The sequence below is a fragment of the Rattus norvegicus genome, chromosome 1 (genome assembly GCF_021556685.1).
Source record: "Rattus norvegicus strain SHRSP/BbbUtx chromosome 1, alternate assembly SHRSP_T2T, whole genome shotgun sequence".
In the NCBI taxonomy this organism is placed as follows: domain Eukaryota; kingdom Metazoa; phylum Chordata; class Mammalia; order Rodentia; family Muridae; genus Rattus; species Rattus norvegicus.
In genome coordinates this window covers 58,726,194-58,751,394 of record NC_141534.1, presented here as the reverse complement: position 1 = coordinate 58,751,394, position 25,201 = coordinate 58,726,194, and positions in this window count along the sequence as shown.

Below are 25,201 nucleotides of genomic sequence, written 5' to 3'. Positions count from 1 at the left end.
ATCAACGTGATCCATCATATAAACAAACTGAAAGAACAAAACCACATGATCATTTCATTAGATGCTGAGAAAGCATTTGACAAAATTCAACACCCCTTCATGATAAAAGTCCTGGAGAGAATAGGAATTCAAGGCCCATACCTGAACATAGTAAAAGCCATATACAGCAAACCAGTTGCTAACATTAAACTAAATGGAGAGAAACTTGAAGCAATCCCACTAAAATCAGGGGCTAGACAAGGCTGCCCACTCTCTCCCTACTTATTCAATATAGTTCTTGAAGTTCTAGCCAGAGCAATCAGACAACAAAAGGAGATCAATGGGATACAGATCGGAAAAGAAGAAGTCAAAATATCACTATTTGCAGATGACATGATAGTATATTTAAGTGATCCCAAAAGTTCCACCAGAGAACTACTAAAGCTGATAAACAACTTCAGCAAAGTGGCTGGGTATAAAATTAACTCAAATAAATCAGTTGCCTTCCTCTATACAAAAGAGAAACAAGCCGAGAAAGAAATTAGGGAAACGACACCCTTCATAATAGACCCAAATAATATAAAGTACCTCGGTGTGACTTTAACCAAGCAAGTAAAAGATCTGTACAATAAGAACTTCAAGACACTGAGGAAAGAAATTGAAGAAGACCTCAGAAGATGGAAAGATCTCCCATGCTCATGGATTGGCAGGATTAATATAGTAAAAATGGCCATTTTACCAAAAGCAATCTACAGATTCAATGCAATCCCCATCAAAATACCAATCCAATTCTTCAAAGAGTTAGACAGAACAATTTGCAAATTCATCTGGAATAACAAAAAACCCAGGATAGCTAAAGCTATCCTCAACAATAAAAGGACTTCAGGGGGAATCACTATCGTGAACTCAAGCAGTATTACAGAGCAATAGTGATAAAAACTGCATGGTATTGGTACAGAGACAGACAGATAGACCAATGGAATAGAATTGAAGACCCAGAAATGAACCCACACACCTATGGTCACTTGATTTTTGACAAAGGAGCCAAAACCATCCAATGGATAAAAGATAGCATTTTCAGCAAGTGGTGCTGGTTCAACTGGAGGGCAACATGTAGAAGAATGCAGATCGATCCATCCTTATCACCCTGTACAAAGCTTAAGTCCAAGTGGATCAAGGACCTCCACATCAAACCAGATACACTCAAACTAATAGAAGAAAAACTAGGGAAGCATCTAGAACACATGGGCACTGGAAAAAATTTCCTGAACAAAACACCAATGGCTTATGCTCTAAGATCAAGAATCGACAAATGGGATCTCATAAAACTGCAAAGCTTCTGTAAGGCAAAGGACACGGTGGTTAGGACAAAACGGCAACCAACAGATTGGGAAAAGATCTTTACCAATCCTACAACAGATAGAGGCCTTATATCCAAAATATACAAAGAACTCAAGAAGTTAGACCGCAGGGAAACAAATAACCCTATTAAAAAATGGGGTTCAGAGCTAAACAAAGAATTCACAGCTGAGGAATGCCGAATGGCTGAGAAACACCTAAAGAAATGTTCAACATCTTTAGTCATAAGGGAAATGCAAATCAAAACAACCCTGAGATTTCACCTCACACCAGTGAGAATGGCTAAGATCAAAAACTCAGGTGACAGCAGATGCTGGCGAGGATGTGGAGAAAGAGGAACACTCCTCCATTGTTGGTGGGATTGCAGACTGGTAAAACCATTCTGGAAATCAGTCTGGAGGTTCCTCAGAAAATTGGACATTGAACTGCCTGAGGATCCAGCCATACCTCTCTTGCATATACCCAAAAGATGCCTCAACATATAAAAGAGACACGTGCTCCACTATGTTCATCGCAGCCTTATTTATAATAGCCAGAAACTGGAAAGAACCCAGATGCCCTTCAACAGAGGAATGGATACAGAAAATGTGGTACATCTACACAATGGAATATTACTCAGCTATCAAAAACAACGAGTTTATGAAATTCGTAGGCAAAGGGTTGGAACTGGAAAATATCATGCTGAGTGTGCTAACCCAATCACAGAAAGACATACATGGTATGCACTCATTGATAAGTGGCTATTAGCCCAAATGCTTGAATTACCCTAGATCCCTAGAACAAACGAAACTCAAGACGGATGATCAAAATGTGAATGCTTCACTCCTTCTTTAAATGAGGAAAAAGAATACCCTTGGCAGGGAAGGGAGAGGCAAAGATTAAAACAGAGACTGAAGGAACACCCATTCAGAGCCTGCCCCACATGTGGCCCATACATATACAGCCACCCAATTAGACAAGATGGATGAAGCAAAGAAGTGCAGACCGACAGGAGCCGGATGTAGATCGCTCCTGAGAGACACAGCCAGAATACAGCAAATACAGAGGCGAACACCAGCAGCAAACCACTGAACTGAGAATAGGTCCCCTGTTGAAGGAATCAGAGAAAGAACTGGAAGAGCTTGAAGGGGCTCGAGACCCCAAAAGTACAACAATGTCAAGCAACCAGAGCTTCCAGGGACTAAGCCACTACCTAAAGACTATACATGGAGTGACCCTGGACTCTGACCCCATAGGTAGCAATGAATATCCTAGTAAGAGCACCAGTGGAAGGGGAAGCCCTGGGTCCTGCTAAGACTGAACCCCCAGTGAACTAGACTATGGGGGGAGGGCGGCAATGGGGGGAGGGTTGGGAGGAGAACACCCATAAGGAAGGGGAGGGGGGAGAGGGATGTTTGCCCGGAAACCGAGAAAGGGAATAACACTTGAAATGTATATAAGAAATACTCAAGTTAATAAAGAAAAAAAAAAAGATGACACAACTCACTGATCGAAAGAGTTCAGAGAATATAGAAACCTTATGGGTGTAATATTTCTAAAACAGTATTCTCCAGTGGGCCCACTCTCAGTGAACAGCAGATAATTCATAAAAGGAAGAAATCACTTTTTCATTGAATGTGGGAAAGTCTTCATTATGCAAAGCAATATTACTGACCATCAGTGAAATGTTACTAGATAATACCGTAGACAGGCAGACAGACAGATATTAATGCAAAAAACTCTTCTTGGAAAGTCTATCTTTACCATATATCAGGAGAGTCATATGGAAAGCCTGTTTGTAGTGAGTGTGGTAAAGGATTCACTGGGGAAAAGTGTTTATGATACATTAGCCAACTTATACAGAAAACATGCTCTATATATGCCATAAATGTGGGAAAAGCTTTGCAAAATGCACTATGTCATCAAATGCCAACAAAATTATAATGGATAAAAAAGTATGTATGGCACAGGCTACACTATGAAGAATTATCGGATCAATCATCAGTGAACACATATAGATGAGAAAACCTATATCGGCAATGAATGTAGAAAAGATTTCCTCTTCCTTTGGAGTGGCAGACATCACTGTTTGCAAGGGCAAATGTAGGAATTCAAGTCTTGGACATGCAGAATATCAGTACAGATGGGAGCAAGTGTAGGTGGGATGTAGTGGCAAGGAGGCCTTCTTCTGAAATCTTAGCGCTAGAGCTCTTTTAGACGAAGGCATTCTCCAAAGATCTTTAAGGAAACATCTCTTTGAGATGATCTTATTTTTTTAAATTTTGTTATTGGGAATGGCTTTATTTGGGGTCAACCAAGTATTATATAATTTTGGGGAAGAGTGGGAGAATATTCAGGAAGAAAAAGGTGATTGGCTTAACCCTAAGGCTACTGAGATGCCCCATTAGCATGGAGAAACATTCAGGTGCTTGAACATGACTAACTGCCTACAACAAAATGGTTGGATGTGACATGAGTACATGACCTGAGACAGTCACAGAAACCTGTTAGTCTCAGGTGTTGAGATTTTGGAGTTTGAACTAGGTCTACCTTAATAGTTCTGTGCCAATTACTCTGGTAGAACAGTTCACTTGCCCTACAACCTTCTAAAGAAAAGAAGGGTTCTAGATAAATGAACAGTGAACATATACTGAGAGTAATGACAGTGTGATCAAAAGCTATTTTCCAAAAACAATCCTTAATAGTTGCCAGATATCAGAGTGGAAAAATCCAAATCATAATGAATATGGTAGCATTTTAGTAATACAGTCTTCCTTATCATCTGTCATCAATACATATCATTATTAATACAACACCAAGTTAAATTAGCAAAGTGTCAAAATTCATACATAACTTCAGGAAAATGATAGAGTACTTTATATTACAAGTACAAATTCATTATATGGAGGATGTGCATTTAGAAGCAGGAAAACATCAATGCTATTCTCATACATGCACTGATTAGAGTACTGTTTTGTCATAAGTTACATGTTACTGTTGATTATAATGTAGGAGTGCTGTCTCATATAATTAACTTCCAAAATACCTAGACTCTAAATTTATATGCTGCTGACACCTTCACCTGAAACCCTGGAAGCCTGCTGATGTCAGGGACAAACAACCATAAAGCCTGAAACTCCACCCTGCTAGATTACTAGCAAGCCCAGGAACTGTGATATCTGCCCTGTCCCCTCTATGCTTTATCTTCAGGTCCATACTTCTAATCGCTATCCCAGATACCTCTAGCCAACAGCAACCACTCGATGAGACCCCAATTGTCTTCTTGTGCCAAACTAAGCAGTGGTAAGCTCCCTCCACCCTGCCCATTCCATTTCCCAGGCCACAACTCTGTCTGCATCCCTGAAGGTCACCAAAATCAAATAGAGGGCTGCAACCATCAGGGACCACAAGCTTTATCTGCATCCATGAAGGCAGTTACTACCCATGCTAAAGAGCAGTCTGGAGCTGTGAGGGACTAGCAGCCCAGCATACATCCCTAGAATCTTTCAGGCACCAGGGTTAGCCATCTTTACTTGTAATACCACAGAACTGCTCTTGTCAGGGAATATGAGGACTGAAAACACTGGATGTCAGATCGATAACTGCCAGCATAAGAACACAATCAACAAACAATAGGGCAATATGGCACCACAAGAATCCAGCTATCCTACAACAGCAAGTCCTGAATCACCTAACAAACCAAAATTGTAAGAAAATAAAAATAACCTTATATATAACTTATGATAGCGGCATATAGAGAGGAAATGAATTCATCCCTAAAAGAAATAGAGCAAAATACAAACAGGTGAATGAAGTGAATAGAATGTTCAAGACATGAAAATAGAAATAATAGAAATGAAAACATAATCTGAGGCAGTCCTGGAGGCAGAAATCCTAGTCACAAGAAAGCAGAAAACTACTGTCACAAGGATCCGGAACAGAATACAAAAGATAGAAGAAAGAATCTGAAGCATAGAAGATACAGTAGAAAAATTGATATAACAGTCAAAGAAACTACTAAAGGTAAAATGTTTCATCACAATAAATCCATGAAATTTGAAACAGCATGAAAAGAGAAAACCTCAAAATAATAGGAATTGAAGGACAATACTATAAAATTAAATCCCCAGAAAATATTTTCAACAAAATCATAGAAGAAAATTTCTCTAAACAACAACAACAACAACAACAACATCAACAACAACAACAACAACAGAAAGGGCCTACAAATGTACAAATGGCTTAAAGAATACCAAATAGAGTGAGTCAAAGAAGAAAATCCTCCTGCAACATGATAATCAAAGCACTTAATGTACAGAACAAAGAAATATATGGAAAGTTGTAAGAGATGAAGACCAAATAACTTATATAGGCAAACCTATTAAAATTATAATAGAGCCCACACAGAGATAGCTGGTCTCCCAGGAGTGCTGACACACCAAAGATCACAGATAAGACCAGCACTACTGCCCCAATACCTGGCCCACGTGGTACCTGTCTGGAGAATACAGGGCACAGGAACCATGGAGCAGCCTGGGACAGGATGCTTTTAGTTTCCATCTGCACCCTGGAGCCAATCCTGTGCCACAGACTCCACACTCAATTCCTGCCCCAAGAAAGCAGGTATCCTGGGAATGATGACACACCTAAGAGCAGAGCATCATAGCTTCACAGGAGTGACAAGCTAGAGTCCAAGACAGCAAGACTAGCTAACACCAGAGATAACCAGAGGGTGAGAGGCAAGTGCAAGAAAAACTTAAGTAACAGAAACCAAGGCTGCATCAGAAACTAGTTCTCCCACTATAGAAAGCTATGTATACCCCAACACACCAGAGTAGCAAGATTTTGATTTAAAATCACACATCATGATGATGATAGAGAACTTTGAAGAGGACATAAATAATTCCCTTAAAGGATTATAAGAGAGAAAGAGCTGGACTCTCAGAAGTGCAGAGAACCCTGAGAGCTCAAAAGAGACAACTACTGTGCCCACATTCCTGACCCAAGAGAAACCTGCCTAGTGCTCTCTGTGTCCTGTAGGCACAGGAACTTAGGAGGAGTCAGAGGAAGGACCCTACTGATTTCTACCTGTGTCAAGAGCTGAAAGCCAGTCACCAGGAGCACCAACACACCTGAGAGCAGAGGTAAGACAATCTCTTCTGCTCCAAGCAACCAGGTGTAGGCTTCAGGACACAAAAATACAGGAGCAGCCATTTCTTCCCAAATGTGGCTGAAAGAAAACAGATTTACAGAAGTGCTGGCCATCAGACTTACAGTAGGGTCAAGCAACTGTCAGGGACAGCAAGATAAGTTAACTCCTTAGAAAATCTAATGACTAGAGGCAAGAACGGGAAAATAAGCAACAGATACTAAGACTACTTGGCATTATCAGAGCCCAGTTCTCCTACAAAAGCAAATATTGAATATTCCCACACACCGGAAAAGAAAGATTTGTATTTAAAATCACATCTCATGGGAATGATAGAGGACGTTAAGAAGGACATAAATAACTACCTCAAAGAAATGTAGGAGATCACAGGTAAACAATAGAAGCCCTTGAAGACAAAACACAAAAATCCATTGAAGAATTAAAGGAAAACACAACCAAAAAGGTGGAGGAATTGAACAAAACCATCTTGGATTTAAAATGGAGATAGAAACAATAAAGAGATCAGGAGTCATAGATGCAAGCATCAACAACAGAATACAAGAGATACAAGAGAGAATCTCAGGGGCAGAAGATACCACAGAAAACATCCACAAAACCATCAAATATAATAATGTAAAATGCAAAAAACACCTAACCAAAAACATCCAGGAAATCCAGGAAACAATGAGAAGATCAAATCTAAGGATAATAGGTATAGAAGCCAGATTCCCAAATCAGATGGACAGCAAACATCTTCAACAAAATTATAGAATTGAACTTCCCTAACCTAAAGAAAGTGATGTCCATAAGCATACAAGAAGCCTATAGAGCAACAAACAGGATGGCTAGAAAAGAAATTCCTCCTGTAACATAATAATTAAAACACTAAATGCATAGAACAAAGAAATAATATTGAAAGCAGTAAAGGAAAATCATCAAGTAAGATATAAAGAGAAAACTATCAGAATTACACCAGCTTTTTCAACAGAGACTCTAAAAGCCAGAAGAGAAGTTCCTGGGCAGATGTCATACAGACCCTAAGAGAACACAAATGCCAAGCCAGGCAACAATAACGAGTAAACCTCTCAATTGCCATAAATACTTCCCCTTCCCTCAAAATTTTCTCCCACGCATTCTTCCTTCTCATCCAATGACAGGCCTCATTCTATCTTATACCTGCCTGCACCTGTATGACATGATCCTATAGGCACTGTCAACTTTGTTTTCTTTGTTTGCTTTGTTTTCTCATGAAGTAGACTGATATAGAAATGACCAATGTTCTGTGAAGTAGAGATTTTTGGTTTCTTTGAATACTCAGTTGTGTCATGATATTCTCCTGGAAACTGTCTCATAAGGAGATATTTTGCTGAAACAGACCCATGAGAGGATGTTTTGCTCAGAACATACACATGGTATTTTTCTGGAAGCTGCCTGGTGAAAGGGTATGTGATGTTTTGCAGGATCTGATGCTTGAGAGGATATGTGATGTTTGAAAAGTGTATAAGTATAATCCAATGGACAGTGAATGATGCTCTGGCATTGATTTGCCTTGCAACTCTTTGGTTATCTCCACTGGGCTTTGCTGATACTAGTCTTCACTGAAGATGCACTGCCATTGGTTCATCTTGCCACACATCGCTGAACTTCACTTGTCCTGACTTTGTAGAGTGAAATGCACAAAAGAATCTCTTGTGATATTCTGGTAGTTATTTGTCTTGTCTGCAGACTTTTGGCAATTGGTAGGGAAAGACCCCTGGAGCGGGGAGATCCTCACTCAAGTCTCGGGATGACGTGACCCCCCCGGAACTCACACAAGACCGTCCTTGCTGTAATCATATGAGGTTTATTGATAGGAACCAGTGCACTGGGGTCGAGACTCATATCCCACGCAGCGGCAGTGGAGTTCGACACCAAGAGGCTGGGAGAAAGGGTATTTAAAGGGAGAAACCACAACCTGAGGGGGCAGGGATGGCGTCATTGGAAAGTGTGAATACCAGTGAAAATCACAAGGAGAAACTCCCTGTTTCTCAAGATTGTTTAACTTTATGGACTGCTAGCTCCTGGGAGAAGCTGCTCCCTGATTCTCAAGATTGTTCTCAATATTCTAATTAACTTCAAGGTCACTTATTTCCTGGGAGAAAGCTGTTGAACCAGCCGATGTAATTACCTATTCTATAGCCCTAGGAGAGGCTTCCTGGAACATACAATTCTGGGGCTTAACCTGTTTCTTTCTTCTGCTCTAAACCTTGTGTCTAGGGGGACAACTTTAAAACGTTTACTTTTCATTTCCCACTTCTTCTAATGCCTAGTTCTAATCATAGAACTAAATTTCTGTATCTTCATAATATTGATTATATTGTCCTCCTAAAGCATGATATTGTTGGTGTAGCATCAAAATCTGAACAGCACTCACTCTTTCTCTAATGAAGGTAACTAGTTTTTTTTAAGACACATCGACCTATAATCAGAAGCAGAAGCAAAATTAAGAAGGGTCCCATAAGGGAAGATATCACAGTAGTTATCTAAGGAGATCTACTATACCAGCTCTTGAACCATCCCTGATGTGCTTCTCTGTCTTTCTGTCTTTTGTCTAACCTTTTTTTGAGTTTACTCATGGAGTCTTTAATTACTCCTGAATGGTCTACATAGAAAAAACATTCTTCTTTTAGTGTAGCACACAGACCTCCTGCATTTTTAACCATCTGTCTTCCTGAGTCAGATCCTGTTGCTGAGTTTTGAGCTAGTTTAAAACCCTATCTCTAATTCCCCTCTTCTTATACTAAGTAATTCTAATCTTAGAATTTGGATATCAAGTCTCGTATTCTGTTTCACAAGTTGTTCTAACTAACTGGTACTGTTGTCCCAGAGCCATCAACTGAACAGAACCCACCCAATTTTTTAACAAAAGCAATTAACCTGTTTGCCATGCATGGGCCAAAAACTAAAACCAAGAAAATTGTTAGTAATGGCCCAGCTAGAGCAGAGAGTAGGGAAGTCATCCAGGGATACCGAGTGAACCAAGACTCAAACCAACCTTGTTGAGCATCTCTATCTTTCTGCCTCTTGTCTATTGTTTCCCTGAGTTTCTGCATTGAATCCCTTACTACCCAGGTATGATCAGCATAGAAACAGCACTCCTCCTTGAGGACAGCACACAGCCCTCCATCTTTCAGAAACAATAAGTCTAAACCCCTCCTAATTCTGAAGCACCACTTCCGACAAGGAGGTCAAAGATTTTTCTAAGTTGGTAATGGATTGCTTTAGTATCTCTAAATCTTCATTAATGGCAGTGCTGAGAGCATTAAGGCCCTGTTGTCCAGTAGCTAACACGGCAGCTCCCATCCCTATCCCCGCGGTGATGCCTGCTCCTAGTAGTGTAGCGAGAGAGAGAGAGAGAGAGAGAGAGAGAGAGAGAGAGAGAGAGAGAGAGAGAGAGAGACAGAGAGAGACAGAGAGAGACAGAGAGAGAGACAGAGAGAGACAGAGAGAGACAGAGAGAGGGGAACCCATGCCATGGGCTAGGTGGAGGTTCCTGGGTCTCTGGATCCCTTGGTACCAGTTACTCTTAGTGTTGGGGCAGATGTTGCCTTCTCACCTGTGATTCTGGGCATTTCAGAGAACCTCGGAGTCGGGCTCCCTCTGGATGTTGTAGGAGTGTGTGTAAAGCCAGAACTGAAGGTCTGCCTTGGGTGCAGGTTCAGACCAAAAGGAACCCTTGACAATGGCTGGGCAGGGATTCCTGAGTCCCTGGATCCCGGGAGTCCTAGTTAGTCTGGGTGGTGGGGTAGATGTTATGGCCTCACCTGTGCGTTTCAGAGCACCTGGGAGTCAGGCTCCTTCTGGGTGTTGTTGGAGTGCGTGTACAGCCAGCACACTATGTCTGCTCTGGTTCTAGTTATAGTATTTTTTCTAAAGAAGAGAAAAATAACCATTATACCCGTGGAACCATCTTGCTAGCATGTTTTCTGCTGAGACTTTTTATATTTTTCTTTCTTTTTCTTCTGTATTCTATTATCTCTTTAAGAGTTTCCACCATTTTCTCTCCACTCCCCTTATTAACCTCTTCCTGTTCTCTGGAAAATATACCAAAGGTGACATTTCCCTTAAAATCAAATTTATCCATTTTCTCCTATATATTCATATTTATGGCAACTTGCTCATAACTTCTCATTTTTTACCTAAGGAATGAGAATCATCTTTCCACCAAGAAAAATACTTTTGGCTGTCTTGGTTTAAACATGAGGACATGTCTTAAACATGTCTTGTCTTTAAACATGAGGACATCTCATTATATAGACAGGCTGTTTTTGAACTCATGGACTATGGTGATATTTTCCTCCCTGCCTTCCGAGTAATTGGAGACACTGCATGTATCACTTAATAATGGTCCACCTATAATAGTTATGACCATTACACTCATTAAGTCAATTGAGAACTTTAAGTTTAATTATATATGTATATATAAAATCTCCAGACCAACCTTTGGCTCTTGGTGGCCAGATACAGGAATACAAAGGAACTACAAAAATATATGAAAGTTAGATGAGGGTAAGTGGAGGCTTAAATGTTCATTCATAACACAGCATAGTAGTTATTTTAGACATAACTTTCCAATTGTTTGGTTAATTGACCTGGACCATGGTCTAGTAAATCTCACGTGTGTTACCAAGGCATAAGTGATTGTTGGAGGGTGAGACTAGAGGTCTGAGAACTATCTACACAAATAGAAAATCAAGTGAAGACACGATGGTATTACCTTAGTCATTTCACAAACCTGGTTTGACTATCTTTCTTGATTTAAGTTTATGGTTCTATACATCTTAAAATTGATATGTTTTGGAATAACACTAAATATGCCTTAAATGATGAGATCTCTTCTCTCTCTCGTTCTGTCTCTGTGTCTCTCTTTCTGTCTCTGTGTCTCTGTCTCTGTGTCTCTGTCTCTCTCTCTGTCTGTCTCTCTCTTTCTCTCTGTCCCTCTCTCTCTGTCTCTCTCCGAACTCACTTTACTCAGCTTCCTCAAAGCTCAGATTAAAAGGGTGCACAACCATACTTTATTCTTTTATTCTGAGCTCATTATTTAATGTTTTTACATTTTTCTTTTTACTAGAAAAGATTAATAATGTATCATATTTTTAGTCTAAAGCAGGTGAGAACTTATAATTCTTCTAAGCATTGCTTGTTTCATAGTTTTGTTAATTTTAAACATTTCCTCGGTTCACCTTAGTTTTTTTTTTACTCTCTTCACTTCCTTACAATTTTTTTCTCCTTACTATCTAAAAAAATTTTTTTACACTGTTATTAAGCTGCATGCCATGTGCCATGAGTTACTCATTTAAGATATACAATTCATTTGGTTATTTTTATTATAAGTACCTACTTGGGTAATAATCACTTATTTGTACATAGTTCTTAAAACATTTTCAGTACAAAGTGCATATTTTCAACGAACCTTTGAAAAATACTTTTGATTTATTTTTATCCTGCCATTAATATAAGTTTCTTCATTTGCATTTTCAGACGATTGTAGTGGTAGAATATAGAAGCACAATGTTTTGACTTTATATTCTGGTGATACTTTTTCCCAAATAATCATGTTCCCTGTTGGGAAATTGTTGACTTTTTATTAGTGATATCCGTGATATGATATTATCTTTTTTATGAAGGTCTTTGATTCTTTTTCTACATACACAGGACACTGTGTTCGATAACCATCATTACTAAAATATATTACTTTAAAACTTGTATTTTAGTGGTCTATTTAAAATACACACACACACACACAAATCTTATCTGTATTCTTTTCATTGCTTTCAGTTTCAGTGAAGATAATTACAAAAATAGATGTATAAATAATATCTTCGGTTAAAACATACTATGAAGAAAAAGCAACAGAAACAATAGGTTTGAGACTTATAACGTATCTGTAGGGTACAAGTGGATCCTTGATAAGGTGCCTTTCAACTAACTGATAATTAAAATGGATAGCCCCACTGTGTGACATAATAGCAAATTCATCTGAAGGATGCTTGAGAAACTTCTAGAAAGATTGTGTAGCTGGAGTATAGTAAACAAAACAAAAGTGATCATTGATATGTAGTAGTGTAATGTAGTAGCCACAGATCCTATTCAAGGCCTTATTTTCTTTCAAGTAAATTCGGGAAAGGAAGTGGTAGGGAGTTTAGAGTAGAGGAACAGTATGGTATCCCTACATTAAGAATGGTTATCCACATTTATTTAGCCTTATTTTTAAATTAAAATTTATCTATTATGATATATGTACATTTGTGCCTGCATAGGCACATGTAGATGTTTGACACTTTTATGTAAAACATAGACATTAGTGAGGAGGGAAAGGAAGTTATTTTATTCTTGGTTACAATTTGTGACAGTGAAATTGTACAAAACAAGTCATTAGAATTAAAACCAAAATCATCCAGTGATGTGCTGTTAGTCTTAGAGCACTTGCCTAGGTTGTCTGAGGACCTGTCTGAGTTCAATTCTCAGTACTATATGGAATAAACACAATAATGACAAAAAGCAAATTAAAATGACCTCAAAGTGGGAAGGTACATAGTAAGTATTTTTAAGTATTTAACGGTCCCAGTTATCTTTTGTTAACACCATTGTACAAATAATGCTGAATTTTGCTAATAGTAGTCTTTTATTTCTAAGATTTGAGACAAGGTCTTATAGTATTGAGATCCCTCAATGGCTTGGCATATATTAGGTAGTTGAGGATAGCCCACAACTCCTTCTGTCTTCCAAATGCTGCGATGTGCAACACTATTCCCCCTAATGAGCAATAAATTTTGAAAACACATGTGAAGTGTTGTCAGTATGGGAAGCTCTCTCAAACAGGGTGTTTCTAATTCTTCTGTGGTAGTTTGGATGAGAATTGTCCCCAAAGGCTCATGAACTTAGGATCACTATTTACAGAGGTTACAGAACCTTCGAGAGCTCAAACCGTGTTGGAAAATTCTTTACTGGACGCAGTTTTTTGAAAATTTATAGACTTGATCCACTTCCAGTTTGTTCTCTCTTTTTATGATGTAACATTGAGATGTGATTTCATAGCTTCCTGCTCTAGAAATATCTTTCAGCTCTGATGTCGTTTTGCAACCGTTGGAAAATTAAAATCTTCTATGGGTTGCTTATGGTCATGGTATTTTATCAAAGCAACAGAAAAATATAGCACCCCTCATAGTAGAACATGATACATTGTGGAAAAATGTCTTAGGCATACAGAAACACAGTTGAGCCACAGATGGCCTTGTTAGCAAAAACAACTTTTATGGCCAAAGACCTTTAGCATAGAAAGAAAGAACAAGCAAATACTCTAGAGACTCAAGTTTATTTTCGAGTAGCCAGTTAAAACCAAGTTGTTGAGGTTTTCTCTTTTACTGTGTATTTTAATATTAAGCATAGGCCCCCAAGATGTGGAATCTGCTTGTAGACCTAAGTGGCCCTGCCCCCAATTTATTTCTGATTGGTAAATAAAGATGCCAGCAGTCAGCAGCTCATTAGAAGAGACATAGATGGGATTTAGTTTTCCCAGGCTTGGGGTCAGAGGAGAACCAAGAACAATGATGGAAAGAAGAAGGCGATGAAGGTAGTGAGTCTTAAAACCTGGCCCTGATGGCTGGGTAATTGTAGTTAAGAGCAGCACAGATGAAACACAGTAATAACTTGGGGTTATTGATAGGAAACTATATTCTAATAGCATAGAGGGTAGGTATCTGCCCAGCTCTTGTGCTTTTTAAGGTTTATTTATTCATTCACAGTGCATCTCAGCCATTGCCCACTTCTTCCTCTACTCCAAATATCACCTTTACAATTTCCTCTCTCTATTTCCCCTTGTTCTTGCCCAAAGACATCTAGTCCCAGCAGGATTAGGCACACCCTATCTTTCTGAGGCCTAATCAGGCAGACCAGTTAGGGGAAGGGGATCCAATGGCAGGCAACAAAGTCTGAGACAGCCCTGACTCCAATTTTTGGGGTACCAAATGAAGACCAAGCTGCACATCTGCTACAGATGTGTAGACAGTCAAGTCTAGCTCTTGCATGCTATTTGGTTGGTCGTTCAGTCTCAATGAACCCTAATGGGCCTAGTCTATTTGACTCTGTAGGTTTTCCTATGGTGACATTGACTCCCCCTTTCACTGGCTCAATTCTATCCCCTACTCTCCCATAAGACTCCTGATATCTACCTGTTTCCATTTACTGCTTAATGAAGCCTCTCAGGAGACAGTTATGCAAGGTTCCTGTCTGAAAGCATAGCAGAATATCATTGATAGTGTCAAGGGTTGGCTCTTCTCTCTACCTTTGCCCTATCTTTATCTCTACACATTTTGTAGCCAAGGCAAGTTTTGTGTTGAAGACTTTGTAGATAGGCTGATTTCCCTCTTCCTCCACTGGAAGTTCCACCTGGCTACATGAGGTGGTCATATCAATATGCATATTCCCCTCTGGTAGAAATCTCATCTAGGGTCACTTCTAGACACTGTGCAGTGTCTTCCATCATAGGTCTACAGCTAGTCCCACAGATGACCCTGTTCCATGACTATTTTAAATAAATTCTAGCACAGAGTTCCCTCCTGCCTTTGACCATTTAAGTTCCTGATTAGAAAAAGATGAACACAGCCTCTTTATTTCAATATGCCTGAGGCAGCACAATAGGTGTGCAACTGCCATGCTGCTAGAATCCAGCTACCTATAACTCCATTCTTAATATGTTCCATTCTGGTTGCTTTTAACTCCAATCAGTCAGCCCTCTGGGCCATGTTCTCTAGGCCCAGAGCCCAGGGTGCTCTCCCTGCTTCTCTACCCCAAGGCATCTCTGCCTCCTGCACACTCTTCTAAGACATGGTCACTCTCCTTTCTTCTTCCTTGAGGTCTCAAGCCCAGGAAACCTAAAGCTCACCAATGACTCTTGTCCCCAGCCATTAGCTGCTAGACTAATTGGGGGCAGTGTCCCTCAGTCTCTTACATGCAGATTCTCTCATGCAAACAGTTTTTGGGGACCCAGATAAACATTAGGATACAAGCAGCATTAGATTTTATTGAAATTGCTTTGTAATTTTCCCTCAATTTAGTTTCATGTTGGCTATTGACCTGCTATATATTGCTTTGATTTATTGAATCCCTGATCACTCCCACGGTTTTAACATGAAGGGGTGCTGGATTTTGTCAAAGGTTTTTCAGTATTTAATGAGATGATCATGTGATGTTTTTTCTTTAAATGTGTCTATGTAGTAGAGTTCATTAGTGGATTTTCATATATTAGACCATCCCTGCATCCCTAGAATGAATAATACTTGATCATGGTAGATGATGTTTTTACTGTGTTCTTGGATACAGTTTGAGAGTATTTATTGAGTATTTTTACATGAATGTTCATTAGAGAATTTGGTCTGTTGAGTCTTTGTGTAGTTTATGTATCAGAGTCTTTGTAGTCTCATAGGATGAATTTGGCAATGGTAGGTTTACTTATTTATTTATTTATTTATTTATTTATTTAGTTAGTTAGTTAGTTAGTTATTTTTTATTCTGTGGATTAGTTTTAGGAGCATTGGTATTAGTATTATTCTGGGATTTTTATTTTTTTAATTGGATATCTTCTTTACATACATTTCAAATGTTATCCCCTTTCCGGATTTCCCCTCTGGAATTCCCCTACTTCACCCCCCTCCCCCTGACTCTATGGGAGTGTTCCCCCATCCACCCACCCACTCCCTTTCATCTCCCCACTCTGGCATTACCCTACACTGGGGCATTGAAGCTTAAGTTTGTGAGACTTTGAAGGTAGGATTCTAATTCCTTGGGGGTTATAGCACGATTTAAATAGTTTTCCTGGTCTTGATTTAACTTTGGTAAGTGGTATCTATGTAGAAAATCACCTAGTTTAGATTTTCTAGTTTTGTGGGGTACAAGCTTTTGAAGTAAGACCTGTGATTCATCGAAGTTCCTCAGTATTTGGTGTTATGACTCCCATTTCATTTCTGATTTTGTGAATCCAGATACAGTCTCTCTGCCTTTTACTTAGTTTGCCTAAGTGTATGTCTGTCTTGTTGATTTTCTCCCAAGGAATATGTCATGTTTTTCTGGTTGTGGTGTTGTTTATTTGTTTTGCTTTGTTTTTGATTCACTGTATTGTCTTTGTTTCTAATTGACTGATTTCAGCCCTTTAGTTCTGAGATTGATGTTTTTTTCCTGCCATCAACTTCCCCAGTTTGCTGCTGCTGCTGCTGCTGCTGCTGCTGCCGCCACCACTACCACCCGCAGCGCTCCTACTCCTCCTCCTCTTCCCCTCCTCCTCCTCCTCTTCCTCCTCCCCTTGCTCTTCCTCCTCTTCCTCCTCATCCACCCCGTCCTCCTCCCCCTCCTCCTCCTCCTTCTCCTTCTTTTTCTTCTTGTCCTCTTTTCCTCCTCCCTCTCTTCCCACTCTTCTTTTCTAGTACTTTTAGGTATACATTTAAATTGCTTCCATTAGAGCTCTACAATTTCATTATGAAGGCAATTAATGTTATGAGCTTTCTTCTTAACATTGCTTTCATTGTGTCCCATAAGTTTGAGTAATATTATTTTTTTGTTCTGAAGATTTACTTTTTGATTATAATGTAGAAAATTTTCTTTTCTGGTACAATTTAATCTGATTTCATATGCTTCTCTTATGTTTATAGGCATCTCTTTCTTTAGGTTGGGGAATTTTTTTTATGATTGTGTTGAAAATATTTTCCAGACCTTGGGGCTGGGACTCTTCATCTTCTTCTATCCTTAAGCTTCTTATGTTAGGTCTTTTCATGGTATCACATATTGCCTGGATATTTCATGTCAGGAAGTTTTTTAGACTTAATATTTTCTTTGATTGGGGCATCAATTTCTTCTATTGTATCTTCTACACTTGTGATTATCTCTTTCATATCATGAATTTTGTTGATGACTATTGCATTTATTTTTCCAGTTCTTTTCCTCTAAGTTTTCCATCTCCTGGATTTTCTCAGTTTGTGTTTTCTGGATTCTTCTATTTCTATTTTCAGGTGTTGAGGAGTTGTTTGTTTTGTTAACCTGCCTAATTTTATTTTCCTATATTTCTTCAGTGGATTTTTTAGTTGACTTTTTCAAGGCCTCTATCTGTTGGGTGGTATTTTTTTTTGTATTTCTTTTAAGGGATTCAACTTTTTCCACTTTATAGTACTTTGTCGTCCATCTAAGATTGGATTTGAAGTAACTTTCTTCTGCTTTGGTTGTATTAGGATGCCCAGTGCTTTCAGTAGTAGGATAGCTGTACATTGAAGGTACCATATTGTTGATTATTTTCTTAAGCTAGTCTTTAGCCTTCTGGTAATCCCTGTATGTTCCTGATGTAGCAGGTATTGGGTAGGCATCTGTAAACTGAATGTTCTTGTTGCTACAGGCCTGTTGTAGGCAGCTGTGGACTGGAAAATAGAACTCAATTTGAAGTGTCTGTTTCCAGGCAACTGAGCCTGCCTCTGGAAACATGATGGACAGAAGATTGGAGTTTGGGGAAAGGGTCTAACTGTCATGTTTCTTGTGTAGCAGGCCTGGTGAAGACAGAAGGAGAGGTAGTAGGATAATGAAGCTGTGGTTTGTGGAGGACAGGGTGCTGTACAGGGCAGCAAGGTGTACCCTGGTGTGGGGTCTCCAAGTACAGGGGAATGCGATAAGGGAATCTAACCTGAATGTTCTGGATGCTCTGGGCTGGGATAAGATGGGTAGAGAGGTGGACATGTAATCCTAATAAAGCTTTTTATTTCATCATTAGGCTTTTAGACATATTTGTGAGTAAATCCATATTTTTTTGAAATAATCTTAGCATTACATTTTGATTTATCTATTTCCTATTCCTTTTTTGAACCAATTAATAAATTGTGGCTATTCTGTGTATATTTATTTCTTTAACTCTACTACCACTGCATCCATGTTTCTCTTACATCATTTAAATATAAACTGTAATACTCCTCTCTTTCATATCTCTTCCATGTCTGTTATTTTTGCATGACACACTGGCAAGCCTGGACCTTACATTGTAGCCTAGGCAACCCTTGAATGCACAATAATCCTACCAATGTCATTGGAGTTCTGGGATTATAGTCAGGCACCACCATGCCCAGTCTGACCTACTTCTTCTTCTTCTTTTTTCTTTTCTTCTTATTGCTTTGTCTTTCTATAAGAAGAACTAAACCTGTATGAATGTATGGAATATGTTTTTGCATTCCAATTATGAATATACAGCAAATTCTGCTTAGGAAGTAGCCGAATCCGTATGCATTATGTGTTTAATAATTTTTATCTTTCCTTATGTTTAAATACTTATCTTTATTTTTATTTTTACCAATATCCAAGATTACACACACACACACACACACAAATATGCTTGAGTTTGTATACATATACATATACACATGTATTGTTTCTTCTACTGATAGAAGTTTGTCATTAAATTTTCGTTAGCATCAAGAGCCAAGATATCACTTTCCTTTTTTAAATTTGTGGTCATGTTTTTATATTTGAATATATGCACACGAGTACAAATATCACAAGATGCTAGAAGGGTGTGTCTGTTTCCCTGAAGCTGGAGTTCAAGATAGTTGTGAGCCTCTTGACATGGGACTGATTCAAAATCTCCAGAAGGCAGTATGGGTTATAAATACTGTAAGACATCTCTCCAGCTCTCTAAGGCATTTCTTAGGCAGACTTATTTTGTAGCAAGATGGTGAAAATATTTACTATTTTCTTCTTTCCTAGAAATCAGAGAAGTGGGTGATCCTCTGCAACATCACTTAAAAGAAAGCAGCATTCACAGGAGCATTCAACAATGCTATTAACATACAAAATTCCTAAATATTTTTAGTCACAGCAAAGATCATTCACCACTAAAGCAAAATGGCAGTGAGTTTGATTTCTATGCAAAAATCTTTGAACACGAAACAGTTCTCTGCACCCAAATCCCGTGGGAGGGAGAGCTGAACCTTCAGAGAGGCAGACAAGCCTGGGAAACCAGAAGAGACTGCTCTCTGTACATACATCTCGGACGCCAGAGGAAAACACCAAAGGCCATCTGGAACCCTGGTGCACTGAAGCTCCCGGAAGGGGTGGCACAGGTCTTCCTGGTTGCTGCCGCCGCAGAGAGCCCTTGGGCAGCACCCCGCGAGCAAACTTGAGCCTCGGGACCACAGGTAAGACCAACTTGTCTGCTGCAAGAGAGCTGCCTGGTGAGATCAGGACACACAGAGGCAGAGTTCATCTAGGAACGGGCACGTCCTGTGTTTGCAGGAGGTCCCACGCCCATGGATCCCGGGTTCCGCAGCAGCTCTCTGCTCCCAGACCCTGTGGGAAAGAGACCTCACCGCCTGATCAGGTGGGCACTCCTGAGGCTGCAGAGCGGAAGAGACCACCAACACTGCCCACCCCTGCCCACATCCCTGGCCCAAGAGGAAACTGTATAAGGCCTCTGGGCTCCCGTGGGGGAGGGCCCAGGAGCGGCAGGATCCCTGCCTGAGACACCACCGGAACCTGAGGGAAACAGACCGGATAAACAGTTCTCTGCACCCAAATCCCGTGGGAGGGAGAGCTGAACCTTCAGAGAGGCAGACAAGCCTGGGAAACCAGAAGAGACTGCTCTCTGTACATACATCTTGGACGCCAGAGGAAAACACCAAAGGCCATCTGGAACCCTGGTGCACTGAAGCTCCCGGAAGGGGCGGCACAGGTCTTCCTGGTTGCTGCCGCCGCAGAGAGCCCTTGGGCAGCACCCCGCGAGCAAACTTGAGCCTCGGGACCACAGGTAAGACCAACTTGTCTGCTGCAAGAAAGCTGCCTGGTGAACTCAAGACACAGGCCCACAGGAACAGCTGAAGACCTGTAGAGAGGAAAAACTACACGCCCGAAAGCAGAACACTCTGTCCCCATAACTGACTGAAAGAGAGGAAAACAGGTCTACAGCACTCCTGACACACAGGCTTATAGGACAGTCTAGCCACTGTCAGAAATAGCAGAACAAAGTAACACTAGAGATAATCTGATGGCGAGAGGCAAGCGCAGGAACCCAAGCAAGAGAAACCAAGACTACGTGCCATCATCGGAGCCCAATTCTCCCACCAAAACAAACATGGAATATCCAAACACACCAGAAAAGCAAGATCTAGTTTCAAAATCATATTTGATCATGATGCTGGAGGACTTCAAGAAAGACATGAACACACTTAGGGAAACACAGGAAAACATTAATAAACAAGTAGAAGCCTACAGAGAGGAATCGCAAAAATCCCTGAAAGAATTCCAGGAAAACACAATCAAACAGTTGAAGGACTTAAAAATGGAAATAGAAGCAATCAAGAAAGAACACATGGAAACAACCCTGGATATAGAAAACCAAAAGAAGAGACAAGGAGCTATAGATACAAGCCTCACCAACAGAATTCAAGAGATGGAAGAGAGAATCTCAGGAGCAGAAGATTCCATAGAAATCATTGACTCAACTGTCAAAGATAATGTAAAGCGGAAAAAGCTACTGGTCCAAAACATACAGGAAATCCAGGACTCAATGAGAAGATCAAACCTAAGGATAATAGGTATAGAAGAGAGTGAAGACTCCCAGCTCAAAGGACCAGTAAATATCTTCAACAAAATCATAGAAGAAAACTTCCCTAACCTAAAAAAAGAGATACCCATAGGCATACAAGATGCCTACAGAACTCCAAATAGACTGGACCAGAAAAGAAACACTTCCCGTCACATAATAGTCAAAACACCAAATGCACAAAATAAAGAAAGAATATTAAAAGCAGTAAGGGAAAAAGGTCAAGTAACATATGAAGGCAGACCTATCAGAATCACACCAGACTTCTCGCCAGAAACTATGAAGGCCAGAAGATCCTGGACTGATGTCATACAGACCCTAAGAGAACACAAATGCCAGCCCAGGTTACTGTATCCTGCAAAACTCTCAATTAACATAGATGGAGAAACCAAGATATTCCATGACAAAACCAAATTTACACAATATCTTTCTACAAATCCAGCACTACAAAGGATAATAAATGGTAAAGCCCAACATAAGGAGGCAAGCTATACCCTAGAAGAAGCAAGAAACTAATCGTCTTGGCAACAAAACACAGAGAATGAAAGCACACAAACATAACCTCACATCCAAATATGAATATAACGGGAAGCAATAACCACTATTCCTTAATATCTCTCAACATCAATGGCCTCAACTCCCCAATAAAAAGAAATAGATTAACAAACTGGATACGCAACGAGGACCCTTCCTTCTGCTGCCTACAGGAAACACACCTCAGAGACAAAGACAGACACTACCTCAGAGTGAAAGGCTGGAAAACAACTTTCCAAGCAAATGGTCAGAAGAAGCAAGCTGGAGTAGCCATTCTAATATCAAATAAAATCAATTTCCAACTAAAAGTCATCAAAAAAGATAAGGAAGGACACTTCATATTCATCAAAGGAAAAATCCACCAAGATGAACTCTCAATCCTAAATATCTATGCCCCAAATACAAGGGCACCTACATATGTAAAAGAAACCTTACTAAAGGTCAAAACACACATTGGACCTCACACAATAATAGTGGGAGATTTCAACACCCCACTCTCGTCAATGGACAGATCATGGAAACAGAAATTAAACAGAGATGTAGACAGACTAAGAGAAGTCATGAGCCAAATGGACCTAACGGATATTTATAGATCATTCTATCCTAAAGCAAAAGGATATACCTTCTTCTCAGCTCCTCATGGTACTTTCTCCAAAATTGACCATATAATTGGTCAAAAAACGGGCCTCAACAGGTACAGAAAGATAGAAATAATCCCATGCGTGCTATCGGACCACCACGGCCTAAAACTGGTCTTCAATAACAATCAAGGAAGAATGTCCACATATACTTGGAAATTGAACAATGCTCTACTCAATGATAACCTGGTCAAGGAAGAAATAAAAAAAAGAAATTAAAAACTTTTTAGAATTTAATGAAAATGAAGGTACAACATACCCAAACTTATGGGACACAATGAAAGCTGTGCTAAGAGGAAAACTCATAGCGCTGAGTGCCTGCAGAAAGAAACAGGAAAGAGCATATGTCAGCAGCTTGACAGCACACCTAAAAGCTCTAGAACAAAAAGAAGCAAATACACCCAGGAGGAGTAGAAGGCAGGAAATAATCAAACTCAGAGCTGAAATCAACGAAGTAGAAACAAAAAGGACCATAGAAAGAATCAACAGAACCAAAAGTTGGTTCTTTGAGAAAATCAACAAGATAGATAAACCCTTAGCCAGACAAACGAGAGGACACAGAGAGTGCGTCCAAATTAACAAAATCAGAAATGAAAAGGGAGACATAACAACAGATTCAGAGGAAATTCAAAAAAATCATCAGATCTTACTACAAAAACCTATATTCAACAAAATTTGAAAATCTTCAGAAAATGGACAATTTCCTAGACAGATACCAGGTACCGAAGTTAAATCAGGAACAGATAAACCAGTTAAACAACCCCATAACTCCTAAGGAAATAGAAGCAGTCATTAAAGGTCTCCCAACCAAAAAGAGCCCAGGACCAGATGGGTTTAGTGCAGAATTCTATCAAACCTTCATAGAAGACCTCATACCAATATTATCCAAACTATTCCACAAAATTGAAACAGATGGATCACTACCGAATTCCATCTACGAAGCCACAATTACTCTTATACCTAACCACACAAAGACACAACAAAGAAAGAGAACTTCAGACCAATTTCCCTTATGAATATCAACGCAAAAATACTCAACAAAATTCTGGCAAACCGAATCCAAGAGCACATCAAAACAATCATCCACCATTATCAAGTAGGCTTCATCCCAGGCATGCAGGGATGGTTTAATATACGGAAAACCATCAACGTGATCCATTATATGAACAAACTGAAAGAACAAAACCACATGATCATTTCATTAGATGCTGAGAAAGCATTTGACAAAATTCAACACCCCTTCATGATAAAAGTCCTGGAAAGAATAGGAATTCAAGGCCCATACCTGAACATAGTAAAAGCCATATACAGCAAACCAGTTGCTAACATTAAACTAAATGGAGAGAAACTTGAAGGAATCCCACTAAAATCAGGGACTAGACAAGGCTGCCCACTCTCTCCCTACTTATTCAATATAGTTCTTGAAGTTCTAGCCAGAGCAATCAGACAACAAAAGGATGTCAAGGGGATACAGATCGGAAAAGAAGAAGTCAAAATATCACTATTTGCAGATGATATGATAGTATATTTAAGTGATCCCAAAAGTTCCACCAGAGAACTACTAAAGCTGATAAACAACTTCAGCAAAGTGGCTGGGTATAAAATTAACTCAAATAAATCAGTTGCCTTCCTCTATACAAAAGAGAAACAAGCCGAGACAGAAATTGGGGAAATGACACCCTTCATAATAGACCCAAATAATATAAAGTACCTCGGTGTGACTTTAACCAAGCAAGTAAAAGATCTGTACAATAAGAACTTCAAGACACTGAAGAAGGAAATTGAAGAAGACCTCAGAAGATGGAAAGATCTCCCATGCTCATGGATTGGCAGGATTAATATAGTAAAAATGGCCATTTTACCAAAAGCAATCTACAGATTCAATGCAATCCCCATCAAAATACCAATCCAAATCTTCAAAGAGTTAGACAGAACAATTTGCAAATTCATCTGGAATAACAAAAAACCCAGGATAGCTAAAGCTATCCTCAACAATAAAAGGACTTCAGGGGGAATCACTATCCCTGAACTCAAGCAGTATTACAGAGCAATAGTGATAAAAACTGCATGGTATTGGTACGGAGACAGACAGATAGACCAATGGAATAGAATTGAAGATGCAGAAATGAACCCACACACCTATGGTCACTTGATTTTTGACAAAGGAGCCAAAACCATCCAATGGAAAAAAGATAGCATTTTCAGCAAATGGTGCTGGTTCAACTGGAGGGCAACATGTAGAAGAATGCAGATCGATCCATCCTTATCACCCTGTACAAAGCTTAAGTCCAAGTGGATCAAGGACCTCCACATCAAACCAGACACACTCAAACTAATAGAAGAAAAACTAGGGAAGCACCTGGAACACATGGGCACTGGAAAAAATTTCCTGAACAAAACACCAATGGCTTACGCTCTGAGATCAAGAATTGACAAATGGGATCTCATAAAACTGCAAAGCTTCTGTAAGGCAAAGGACACTGTGGTTAGGACAAAACGGCAACCAACAGATTGGGAAAAGATCTTTACCAATCCTACAACAGATAGAGGCCTTATATCCAAAATATACAAAGAACTCAAGAAGTTAGACCACAGGGAAACAAATAACCCTATTAAAAAATGGGGCTCAGAGCTAAACAAAGAATTCACAGCTGAGGAATGCCGAATGGCGGAGAAACACCTAAAGAAATGTTCAACATCTTTAGTCATAAGGGAAATGCAAATCAAAACAACCCTGAGATTTCACCTCACACCAGTGAGAATAGCTAAGATAAAAAACTCAGGGGACAACAGATGCTGGCGAGGATGTGGAGAAAGAGGAACACTCCTCCTTTGTTGGTGGGATTGCAAACTGGTACAACCATTCTGGAAATCAGTCTGGAGGGTCCTCAGAAAATTGGACATTGAACTGCCTGAGGATCCAGCCATACCTCTCTTGGGCATATACCCAAAAGATGCCCC